Below are 13,704 nucleotides of genomic sequence, written 5' to 3'. Positions count from 1 at the left end.
TTATTCTATTTTATCCATTCTATGATGTTGTATGAGGTATCATTCACTAGGGTGACTTGATATGTCTACTAGTATGGGAACTTGTCTATGCATTGCACATGTTTTCCTTAATAGTGTAATTCCTAGGGTTGTCTTCTAAGTACATGAATAGGATTATATAAACATTCTATGGATATGACTTATATGCCATGTTGTTAAGTATATGATATGATGAAGTATGAATGTGCATAGTGTGATTGGTCGGTTTATATGAAAGGATTTCTCATATAGTTAAACCTATAGACTTATACATTGATATATGAAAATGTGTGACATTTATGTGTTATGTAAAAGGTTTTATCACATATAATTATTCACACACAAATGTATGAAGATCTAGTAAACAGAGGGGCCTTTAAAGGTGTTCTCAAGTGTACCCTAAACTAGATAGGTTATTACATATGCTATGTCAATGTGAAAGGTTTTCTCAAGTTATTTTGGTTGATGAACTCTCATGTATGACCTATGAGCTAAGCATATGAGTGGATGACTCTCCTAAACCCGATTTTATAAAGACAATGTAACTAAAGGATTTCTAAAAAAAAAGGGAACTTAGCTTAGCACATAGTGAACTTGAAGAAGTTGTGAGTCCCATCCCATTGTAGAAACGTAGGTCACCATAATACTTATGAGGTGGATAACAACAATGCCTCAATAGGCATAAATAGTATCTCCATATGTGAATAACCATAATTCCCCATTTGGCATGAAAAAGGTGTTCGCATGTACCTCCTAGTCTCATAACTATGTTTTACACATAGGATCTACATGGTGAATTCCCTTAGTATGCTATAATGTGTTAATGCTCTACCTTGGCGAGGTGAGAATACCTTCCATTGGTGTAATGATCTACAAAACCTAGTTTCATGTATAACTCATGGTCTTAGTGTGGTTAACGATATAGCTTCCCTAAAGTAAAATCGACAATAGAAGTAAAATAAGGACCCTAAATAGGATAACCTAAGGTTAGTTGCTCAGTTTAGGTGGGGGTTTGGGACTTCACCAATGGATTGCACATGTGGCTCTTGAGGGAAGTCCTAGAAAGGTGTTCTAATGTATTTGTCATGTACATGTTTATTATGAATGACTTTGTAGTATTTTTCTACTTGTTATGAAGATAAGCATGATATGAGTCCTAGTGGGTATATTTGATGTGGTCTATTCGTATATGCCCTATGTACGTCTTATTGACTATATGATGATGTATTTCCTTATGTCTATGATGTTGGTCTTATTGTCTATGTGAATGAAGGTCCTACTTGGGTTACATGCAGTTGACTAAGGTATTATGTTGAAGTGTGACGAACACATTTTGATGCTTATGGTTCTTAGATAAGTTGACTAAGTATGTGTGAGATTATGAGGATTCACATGTGTATTGCACTAGTGGACTTGGGATAGGTTTGCGGTTAAGGTCATTGATTATGGTTTACTCTAATCTATTTATGGTTTTGACTTAAATGTCTGTATGTTGTAATATACTTCTATGATGGTAGGTGATGGCATATGTAGGATTTATGAATGTGTCCTTGTATCCTCAGGGTGATGCATCGAACCAAGTATCACTACAGGGTTACTTGGAAGGTTGATGGGTTAAAACAGGAAGTTCACTTTTAAGGGAAAAATGCTCACTACAAAGTAGGAGGAGCTTACTGTAAGATGTAAATAGGTTATTGTAAATTTATCCCAAATGTGACTTAAATGTTATGCATGATTTTATATGATTTTTTGCCTTAGAGTATGTTTAGATAAAATATGTGCATTGTATGAATGCTATTGTATCAAAGTTTGATTAAGATTTCTCAAAAAGGCATGAAGCATGATTTTAAGTATCATTTCCCTTTTAAATGCATGTTTTTTTACCATACATAGTAAATTCTTTTACTAACTCCATTCTTCTATACTTTTTACACATATTGTAGGTTATGGATGCTTGAAAGGATGTCTTTAAAATATGAGGATCTTGATATGTGATTCCCAAGTTCAATGAAAGGAATCCTCATGTCCAAGGATCTCCTATATTAAGGTTTATTGTAAAGTGTAATATTATTGTAATTATGTAGTATGTAAGAAGGGTTGTGCCCCTAAAGTACTCTTATGATATTTAGTCTAGGATGATAAAAAGAGACTAGATTCTAAGTATGTACTTATGATATTATATATATATGAAGTGAAGTTTCTAGCATATGATGTGCTATGAAATTTTTTTAATTTTCCACTAAATTTACGTATGACAATGCGATGAATGATAACTATGATCTTATATAAGACCTTCGAGAGTTCAGGTACACCATGTTACTTCTAGGGGGTTCTCCCCTGTCGTGACAAACGTGATATAAGAGCATGAGGTTTATGAAAATGGTTTTAGGTTTTTTACCACATCTAGTATACTCTCAATCATTCGTGTCAGTCGTTGCACATGTATGAGAGACAGGCTATAGGACGACAGTGTTTCCCTTCTTTATCATTCTCATATCATTCCAGAGAACTTAACTCTATATGATCTCTCTCTATGTTTTCTTTCCTAGTAGTCTTTTATATGTGATTGCTTGGATGAGATGGTTTCTCTATGCTTGAGAGAGAAAAGGTAAGTTTTGTTGCTTATGTTGGTTTTATGGTTTTATGAGTAGGTGCGAAGGTGAATTTTGCATGCTTTGATTATGTGATGCCAATTATGGCATCGTATGTGAAATATGAGAAATGATATGTTATGTTGATATGATGTCCTTTTTGGATATATATATATATATATATATATATATATATATATATATATATATGAGACATATGTGAAATAGCATATTATGGTGAGAATGATATGTCATGATATGATTAAATCATGTTAGAAGTTGTTATGGTAGTAATAAGTTTCTTTTGGAATTGTGTATTTCTATATGTTTTCTCATAATGGTAGCCTAATTTCATGATTTGAACTTGAAATGTGTAACGTCCCAAAACGAACTAGGATAAACTAGAACCTCATGTGTGTTTCTTGAGTTAATTTTGTTTTAAAATTAGTTAATTTAGTGTTGTTATGATGTGTGTGAAGTTTTGTTATGTTTGGAGGTCAAACGTCCAAGAACTTCAGTGACGGTCGGAAGGTGTGCCTTAGATAGTGCTTGCGTTTCTTGATCTGTTTGATTGAGTTTTACGTGTTCGTTTCAATTAAAATTGATGTGGTAAGTTCCTAATACTTAGAATACTTAGTTTAGGAGTTTAACGTCCACGTATGACCCACGAGGCGACCTATAAGAGGACCCCACTTCTTGGCAAGAAATTGCCAAAAGAACTGACCAATCGACGACCCATTGACAACCCGTCGACCTGCTCCATCTTTTTGGAATGAGATCTTTCAATATTGGGCGTTTCATTCCCAACCAACGACACCCCATCGATGGGGCATTGGTTGACAAATGGCCCATGATTTGTGGGTCGTGGAGGTTGCCTGCAAAAGTAGTTAAGTGGCTGCCTTGGCTTGGGGTGCTTGGTAAATTATTGTCATGTCTGTTAAGAACCTTGGGAATTCATTTAATGTTTATATATATATATATATATATATATATATATATATATATATATATATATATATATTAAAGTATTTCAAACCCTAATACCTAATTTTATACTTCATTTCCTAAAACACAAAACCTCTCTGCCTTAGAATTCACTCTGAATTATCTTTGGAAGGTAGATGTCAGGAAGAACATGGTGGGATGGTTGCGACGTGTGTATTCTATAAAAAATTTGTGGTGTTCCTTCTCTTTGAGTTATGGTATCCATCCTTGAATCTTTTTCCATTAAAGGTGTTATTTCCAAAAGATTTCAAAAAGGATTTTCACACACTATTTCCTTCTATCTTTGATTTTAAGCATGGGTCTTCTTGTAAAAGTGTTCTAATGATTTAAATGTGTTTATTCTAGTATGATTTGATAATTTTAATGTTAAAAACATAATGAACACATGTTTATGAATATTTCATATTTTTTGTAAGAAATGGGTTAAATGAGCATGTTTGGGTAAGGTATGAGCTTTTGTTTTCTTATGTTTTTATTTTGGTTTAGCTACTGCCCTAAGGGCCTTATTATGACGAAATATTGAGAAATTTTTTATAAGGGGTGATGATTTAATTATATTGTGAGTTGCTTATATTGTGTAATTCTTGTGATAAATTTCTCTTGAGTTGTATGGTCCACCTTTATGTTCTTGAGGGTTGCTTTGGTGTGTATTGCAGGAGGTATATGTGTACCTTCTTCATGTCATACCATAGTCAGTCTTAGGATGACCTTCAAAGGGAATCTGCGAAGGAAATGATGCATATCCCTCATTCGCAATAGTTTAAAAGTTCACTACATTGGAGTCTTTAAATTCACTGTAATGTTCAACTTGAGTTTATTGTAAAGTTTGGGAAGTAATCTTTAAAGTGTCCTTTTGAGTTTAAATTTATGGAAGTTCTTCTCTAAGTGATAAATGATGATTCTTATGGTGCCTTTCTTTTATATTCTTGAATGTTTTACTTACTTGGCATGAAATGTTATTTTAGTAAAACGTCTATTCTTGCATGTTTATCCATATGCCATACGTAGTACATTATTTGTACTAACCGCATACTTTTATTTGTTATAAGTATAGGTTTGAAGCTTTTGAAGGATTGAAGGCGAAGCTTGGGAAAGTTCCTCTCAAGACAAAGTATGTCCTCATATGTTCGAGGGAACAGTCCTTTTCATACTTTCTTATTTAAAGACTCATTATGTATTTTCATTTCAGTTTAAAGGGTCCTGTTCCTAAGATATTATGTCATGCCTTTACGTTGGCTTGTGACGATTAGATTCTATAAATATTTATGAAATACTAGTTTTTATTAAATGTCTTGAAAAGTTTTGATTCAGCACTACTTTTCATGTATTATGTAATGAACGATAGTTAAAGGGCTTTTATAAGACCTCAAAGGGTCCAGTACGCCCGGTCATGAATTGAGGGTTCTCCCTAACTTCTAGGGGGTACTTTCGGGTTGTGATAGACTTAGTATCAGATAATAAGGTTATCGGAAATTGTTTAGGTTCTAAAAGTCTAAGAAACCATGTGTAGTAGTATCTTGGTCATTGGTGTGAGTAGCGACAAATCCATGGAAAAGAGGATATAGGATGATAGAAGTTTCACTTTCTTCTCTATTTTAGTGTCGTGCCTTAAAGTTAAGTTATATAAGGTATCTTTTCTCAACCTCTTCTCTTTTAATTATAGGACATTAATACAGGGATATCCACTGCTAAAAGGGAGGAGGGGGGAGAAGATAATGGGAGGATCCCTCCCCGTGTTGACCAACTTCCTATTATTGGTCTAGTAGAATAGAATGAGGAGATTCACGTCAAAAAGCTAAAGTGCCTCCAGAACCCCAAGAGCCTCAAGATCCTTTGTTGAGGGGGATATGACTAATGCGGAGTTGAGATCTTCCTTAATGAACTTGACCCAACTCATGACAATCCCATGTCATCAATAATAACTTTTTTGCTCAAGCTAACCAATGAGATAGGACCCAACCTAATGCTAGTACTCCCGTTTCTAGAATTCAAGATTTTATGAGGATGAACCCTCCCACTTTTCATGGAACTAAGGTGGATGAGGATCCAAAAAGTTTCATAGATTAGGTTTGGGTGTGACCCCTAGGGATAAAGAGGAGTTAACCGCTAACCAACTCAAAGATGTGGAGGGTTGAGAGAACCTTATAAAGAGATCCGGTTGATTGGGAGTGTAAGACACCAAAAATGACTATGGTAAAGCTAGAGACTAACATTATTTTCTTGATAATCTAAGGTCTTAAAATGGTTTATAATATGTGGTTGAGTTAGTCTCTAAGATTTTTGGTGCATTGGAAGCCAAAAGTGAAGGGATGACCAACTCGTTCGATGATTAAGTCACCTATGTTTCTTATATGTGGTTTTATGTGTTTATGTGTGATATATAAGGTAGTAAGGTCCTTAAATGAGTTATTATGATGTATATAGGCATTCTATAAAGTTTCGTAATGTTTTGAGGTCAAACGATCAAGAACGGCCATGACGTTCGAATGGTTTTCCATGAAACGACCTTGCGTGTCTATGTATGTTTCTTCGAGACTTACGTGTTCTTTTAAGATGAAACTCATGTGGTAGGTTATAAACACGTATACGAATATATTGGGTTTGAAAATTTCGAGTACGACTCCACATAGGATCTACAAGGAGCGCTAAAACAGGACCCCAACAATAGAGCTCAACACTGCGAAACAGTGGCAACGGACGACCCAATCATCAGCCAGTTGACCAGGCGATGACCCGTCTATGGGTCTTATCAATAGAGCCACCTGGACTACAGGTTTAGGAGTTTGAGGTGCAACCCATGAGACCTCATCGACGAGGCGTCAGTGAGATCACGGACCGGGGAATCTTCCGTCGATGGGCTCTGTGTTTTCCTTCTAGCTTTCTGTTATGTTGAAGGATGAAGTTATAAATTCAGCCCAACTCTCATTATAACCCTAATACCTAAAACATATCAGATTCGCTCAAAAAGTTTCTCTGAAAACCTCCATGACAGCTCAAAGTGAAGATGGAGCATGAAAATGGTTCTTTGATGGAGTTTCTTCTTCAATTTTCATTGGGTTCTTCTAAAAGGGGATTTCTTCATCTAAGGCTTGGTGTCACCTTAGAGACAATTTCAAAGATGGTTTTCAATAAAAGATGAAAAAGTCCAATTTATACTCTAAATCGTGGGTTCTTGCATAAAAAGGTTTTCAAAATTTAATGTGTGATGTTATTGATGTTTAATTTATGTTTTCCATTAAAATTCTCCATGAACCCTTGACATTCTCAAATCTCCCAATTTGACTAAAATATGGGTTATGTGATCATGCTTTGAAGTGTATATTGTTGTGGGGTTTTGATTCATGTATAGATTATGGTTAATTGGTTTGTACACTGTTTCAATTTTATCAATTAAATATTGCACATTCTTAGATCTATTGAATATTTAACTTATTGCATTGAGATTGATTTAAGGCTTATGAATTCAAATGTAGTTTTCTATAGTCTTTCTAATTATGCAATAATTGTATTCAATTGATATCTATGTTGTATTAGATTGATGAGCATGTAATGAATTGATATAGTTTCATTGATTATTGATATAATTGTATTGGATTATTGGCTATGGGCATGGGTAAGGGACTTATTATATCGAATTGGATGTTTTAGTGTTGGAATCGAAGTGGTAATATTGAGTGGGGTATGGTGTCCTAATTCCTTTTTATCTTATGTTAATTAGACTTCAATTATGTTGTGATTTGTATGGTCCACTTATGGTTGCGATACTATTTGGATTGATGTGGACCTGTCGGCGTTACATAATCCATTATGATAATCATGACCTTTTCGGCACTACTGAAAGTGTTATAATAATTTGTGTAGTTGTTATATGTGAAAAATTATCAAATATATCTACATGTCAAATAATGTAAAAGTAGGTGTTCTTCCTACATATGTAAGGAAATCATATAGACTATGACTATGTGCTTATATGTGTAGTCTTAGGGTTGATACATGGTTGTTCCCACCTGACTATGTGAGTCAATAATTATTATATTTATGATGATATGGTAGTTTTTAGGAAGACTTAAAGATGATAATGGTTATTCCTATGTGCTTACTGAATGGCTAGTAATATGTGTTAATCTGAAGTATGTGGTGTTTTGTCTTGATTGATTTGTGTACCTTAGATGATGCTTGTATGAATATGAATATATGGTCTAGAATTAGGATGTGAAAGTCTATTAGTCTGGAATGTATGAACTATATGTGAGACCTTGAATGATGTTAAGAGTGTCCTTTATGTGAAACCTTGAACCTAGTGGTAAGGTTATGTAGGTTCAAGTCGAAAACCGTAATCTTATACTTCAAGAAATTAATGATGGACTTAAGATTGATTGACTGGAATTGAATCATATGAAACCTTAGGAATCTCATCATGAGCTTCTAGTCTCCATTAGAAAGTGGCCCAAAGAAGACCTCTTTGGTAGGGTAAATGTGATAGGGTTATGAACTAGATATGTAACCTAATTGAATGAACCTCTAATGTGAATTAATATATGAGAACAAAGGCTAGAACTGAGTGAGTATTGTAAGAGAAGTATTACTAGTTACAGGATTAGACTAGATTATAAAGCACACCCTTTGTATTCCTTTACCATGTGCCTACATGGAATGTGCCCAAGTTCTACCATTGCCAATTAGAACATCCTCATCAGAGTAAGTTAGAAATCTGAATTCCATGTCTTGCTACCCTGGTCTATGTTGTTTATTGCCTATTCTCATCATATGGTATACCTTCTAGCATTACAGAAGTTCTATCAAGTTTAGGTGGTTGTATGGGACGCTATCTAGACATTGCACAATAGGCTTTGAAGGTATTAGTGAGAGTCCGTTGGTCTTGTCTAAGACTTTACCTGAATTTCCTTTATGTATTGAATGAGTCTTAAATGAACTAATTAATGTAATGACTTAAGTAAAAAAAGTATTTTAAATGAAGTAGTACTTGTCTAGAGTTGTTAAAGGTTGTCCAATAAATGTATGAAGGGTGCATAGGAATGGTAAGTTCTTATCATACCTAGATAAGTCTTCAGAATGACTCTTGTTAGGGAATTTGATTGATTTTGTGGACATGATATAATCCTTAGGTAGTCTTAAGGATTACTTATAAATTCTTGAAGAGGTCAATCATGGATATTATCTTTTAGATTTATTTAGATATGTCTTTTGATAACCTTTGGAAGAAGAATATGATATCATCTTCATGTTTGTGTATTAAGTGAGCATGATTCTATCATAGGTAGTCTATAGGATCTCTGAGTGTGTGTGTAAGGGATTGTATGGGCGGTCAATAACAACTCACTCAATTGAGACTTTGAATCACCTTTGGTAGGAAAATCTGATGTTATTATGTTGATGTCTTGTAAGTTGTATGTGACTCATCATAAGTAGCTTTGAGGATCATTTAGGCATGCCTAGAGAAGTTGTATGGGTTGTTTCTCTTCGTGTTACTTAATTTAGTCTTAGTATACCTTTAAGTGGGATAATTACACGCTAGAAGATGCCTAAAGTGAAGTGAAGGAACTTCAGTTTAACAGTGAATTGAGTTCACTGTACAGTGATGTGAATTTAATGTAAGGCTTCCAAGAAAAAGTGATTATTTTCTTAAGTGATTTATTATGTATTCTAAGTTGTTAAATGTTTTTCTTATTCTTATTGTATGATGTTTAAATCGAAATTGAGAAAAGCATATTTGCTACTAAGTGTCCCTTTTTCATGGTGTTTGCATTGCTTCCATACATAGTACATCTAATGTGCTAACCCCTTCTTTTTCCTTTTTGAATAAAGTGTAGGGAATCAAAAGTCTTGATGTTCAATAGATGATGGATAGGTTTTTATGACTTGAATATGAAATATTGGTGAGTCCTTATCGATTCGAGGACTATATCCACATGTCCCTTAAGTCATAGTGTTTATTTTACTGTCTTGTATGGGATTAGACCCACGTGTTGTAAACTCCAATGCTTAGTTGGTGCAATAATTAAATTAAAGTCTTCCGCTTGTGTATTATTTATGAAATATTTCTTAATGTGTGAAGAAAGTTGTAACTTTTACTCATTTTAGAATGTTTTTTATGAAATGAATGATATGAGAGGCTTAGATGAGACTTCTTGAAGTCTCATTTGCCGTGTGACAATGCAAGGATGCTCTATCTAACAAGGTGTACTTGCGGGTTGTGACAAAGTTGGTATCAGAGCATAAGGTTTAGGGAGTCTCTTAGTTGCCTCTTGAACCACGTCTAGTAGAGTCTTGTTTTTAATTGGAAGCACGCCACATTATAAATAGGAGGCAATTTGGTGCTATAAAAGTTTCACTTCTTCATTCATTTATTCGTACCTAAGATCTTTGTATAAGTTGTCTTTCCCTTATATCCCTTATGTGTTGGTCCCTTGAGGGTAACATTATGAAGTTTAGGTTGAGGGAGAGGAAAGATGAGATGTGAATTTTTGGATGAGGTGTGAAATAACATGTTGATGACCTTAGGTTGGCTTAGTTACCTTTAGAAGGGTAGTTAAATTGAAATACTTGCAACGTATTGTGTGAGAATGTGAAGGAGTGTTGTTGACGTGGTATGAAATTTCTTTAAAAAAGATCAACCCTAGGAAGGAAGATTATGAGATTTGAAAGAGTAAAGGTGATTTCTCCTAGTAAAGGGGATGTAATGGTTAAATGAATATGCCTTTGAGATTAATTAGTCTCCATGAGATAGACTTTTGTGAGGAAGGTATTATTATTGTTTAAGGTGACTTAAGGGAGTTCATTGTAGTGAATGTTATGTTGACCTTAGAATGGGTTTCTCCTAACTGGGAGAGTATTTTGAAGAGTATGGTTATTGGGCGTGATGTGCGCTTAACCTTTATTTATGTGCTTGTGTAAGACATAAACAAAGATTTCTTTGTAATATGATTATATAGGGGACTTTGTGTATGATGAGTTCCTAACTCGCTCCTTATGATATGTATTTTTAATTGAAGTTTTGTTGAATTGAATTTCATTTACTTCTTGCATTATATAATTATGAAGCTATGATCATACTGTAAAAGATATTTATATGATGTTAGCTAGCATATAAGCATGTCTATATCATGAATTGTCGAAAAGTTGAATTTTTTAAAAGTTGCACAAATTCACTATAATGCACTGCCAATTCACTGTAATATTTTTAGAAATTTCACTAATTCATTCTTTGGTCCAAAATTGTTGTAATATTGTTAGAACTGATGAATATAAATATGATAATGAATATAAAATGACTTTTTGTTATTTGGAATGAAGCATGTGAGTTTTATAGCATGATGAGTTATAGAATATAATCTACTTTCTTGTTATATTGTGAATTTTTTAATCGTGTGAAATTGACATTTTCTTCTTGATTATTTTTATATAGTATGGATATGATCTGTTAAAGTTGAATATCTTCTCTTGGAAGTGTTTGGAGAGTGACAAGTGTCATTCGAGGACGGATACTGTCTAAGTGGGAAAGATTGTAAGAACACGAAATTGACATAGGTTGAAGCTAAAGCTCAAAATCATAGTTGTGATAGTATAAGGTCCTAAAATTGTTTTTTAATATGTGGTCTGGGCACTGTTTAAGAGTTCAGGTACATTTGAAGGCAAACGTGAAGGGACGACCAAGACGTTCGACGACTATGTCACCTATGTGCCTCATATCTGGTTTTATGTGTTTATGTGATACATAAGGTTTTAGGGTCTTTAATTGATTTATTATTATGTATATAGACAGTGTGTAAAGTTGTGTGATGTTTGGAGGTCAAACGCTCAAGAACGTCCATGACATTCGAAATGTTTGCCTTGAAACGAGCTTGTGTGTCTATGTATGTTTTGTCGAGTTTTATGTGTTCGTTTTGGATAAACATAATGTGGTATGTACTAAACTTGTACAATAACATATTTGGATTGGAAATTTACGGGTACGACTCTATATAGGAACCACAAGGGGCCCTAAAGAAGGACCCCAACATTAGAGCTCAACACTGTCACGCAGTGGCAATCGACGACCCAAACGACGGCCCGTCGATGAATATCGTCGATGTATCCAATTGTCCTAATGGTTTAGGAGTTGAATGTGTAACCCAAGAGACCCTATTGATGGGGCGTGGGTGAGACCACAGACCGTTGATGCATGCGTGGATGGGCTATGTGCTTTTCTGCCAGGTTTCTACTAAGTTAAGAGGTGAAGTTGAAGCCCTTATAAGTCTTTGAACGGTTTTTTTGAGTGTTTTAGGGTATTTTAAGAGTATATAAGTAATTAAACTCTCAATATAACCTTAGCACCTAAACTAAAACGCATTCTTTCAAAAAGTTCTTCCAAAAACGTCAACGAGAGTTCAAGATAGTGATGGATCTTGAAAATTGTTCTTCAATGGTATTTCTTCTTCAATTTTCATTGGGTTCTTCTTATAAGGTATGATATTAATTCATTTAAGGCTTTCTATCACCTTATATCAAATGTCAAAGATTATTTTCAATGTTTTCAAAAGATATGAAAAACTCAAATTTCTACTCTAAGTCTTGGGTTCTTGCATAAATAGTTCTTAATCGTTTAGATATATTATTGATGTTTAATTTATGTTTTATAGTGAAATTGTCCATGAACCATTTACATTCACAAATATCCCAATTTCACTAAAACATTGGTTATGTGATGATGCTTTGATATTGATGAATTCAAGTGAAGATTGTTATGGCCTTTTGATTCATGTGTACAATATAGTTAATTGGATTATACGCTGTTTCATTTTTATCAATTGAAAATTCTTCATTATTAGATCTATTTAATATTTAGCTTATTGAATTGATATTGACTTAAGGCTAACTAATTCTAATGAAGTTTTATATGGTCTATCTAATGATGCAATAATTGTATTTAATTGATATCTTTTATTTATTAGATTGATGAGCATGTAATGAATTGACCTACTTTCATTGATTATTGATATAATTGTATTGAATTATTGGTTATGTCCATGGGTAAGGCCCTTATGATATTGAATTAAATATTTTAGCGTTAAAATTGAAGTGGTAAGATGGAGTGGGGTGTGCTGCCCTAATTACTTTTATTTTATGTATATCAGACTTTAATTATGTTTTGATTAGCATGGTCCACTTATAGTGGCAGTGCTATGTGATATGATGTTGCCTTGTAGGCGTTACTTTATGCACTATGATGATCATGGCCTTGTCGGCACTACTTGAAATATTATAATGAGTTGTGTAGTTTCCTTATGTTAAAAATTATCGTATGTATCCATGTGTAAAGTAATGTGAAAGTATGTGTTCTTCTGATGTATATTAGAAAATCATGTAGAATATTACTATGTGCTTATATGTGTTGTCTTAGGGTTAATACATGGTTTTTCCTAGTTGACTATGTGAGTCTATAATTGTTATATTGATGATTATATGGTAGTGTGTAGGATGAAGTAAAGATGATAATGGTTATTCGTATGTGTTTATAGAATTACTAGTAATATGTGTTAAGGTGAAGTATGTGGTGTCTTGTCTTATTTGACTTGTTTCCCTTACCTGATTCTTATATGAATATGAATATGTGATTTCTTGACTTAGGATGATAAATTCTATTATTCTTGAGCGTATGAATGATATGTGAGACCTTGAATGATGTTAAGAGGGTCGTTTATCTGAAACCTTGAACCTAGTGGTAAGGTTATGTATCCTGAAGTCGAAAGTCTTAATGGTATTCTTCAAGTAAAGGAATGATGGTCTTAATTTTGATTCGTTGGAACGGCATCATATCAAACCTTAGTAAATTCATAATGAGCTTCTTGTTGCCATTGGAAGGTAGCCCTATGAGGACGTCTTCGGTAAGTTAAATGTGATTGGGTTATGAACTAGATATGGAACCCAATTGTATGAACCTTTAATGTGAATTAGTCTATGAGAACGAAGCCTGGTACCGAGTGAGTAAGTAAGGGAAGTAGTTCTAGTTAAAAAATAAGACTAGATTACAAAGAATGCCCTACAAATGCCTTAACCATGTGCCTACATGGGTGTGTCCAAGATCTACCAT

This window comes from Solanum lycopersicum, chromosome 1 (assembly GCF_036512215.1).
Source record: "Solanum lycopersicum chromosome 1, SLM_r2.1".
Taxonomy (NCBI): domain Eukaryota; kingdom Viridiplantae; phylum Streptophyta; class Magnoliopsida; order Solanales; family Solanaceae; genus Solanum; species Solanum lycopersicum.
The sequence above is the reverse complement of the archived record's forward strand: the minus strand, read 5'-3'. Positions refer to the sequence as shown.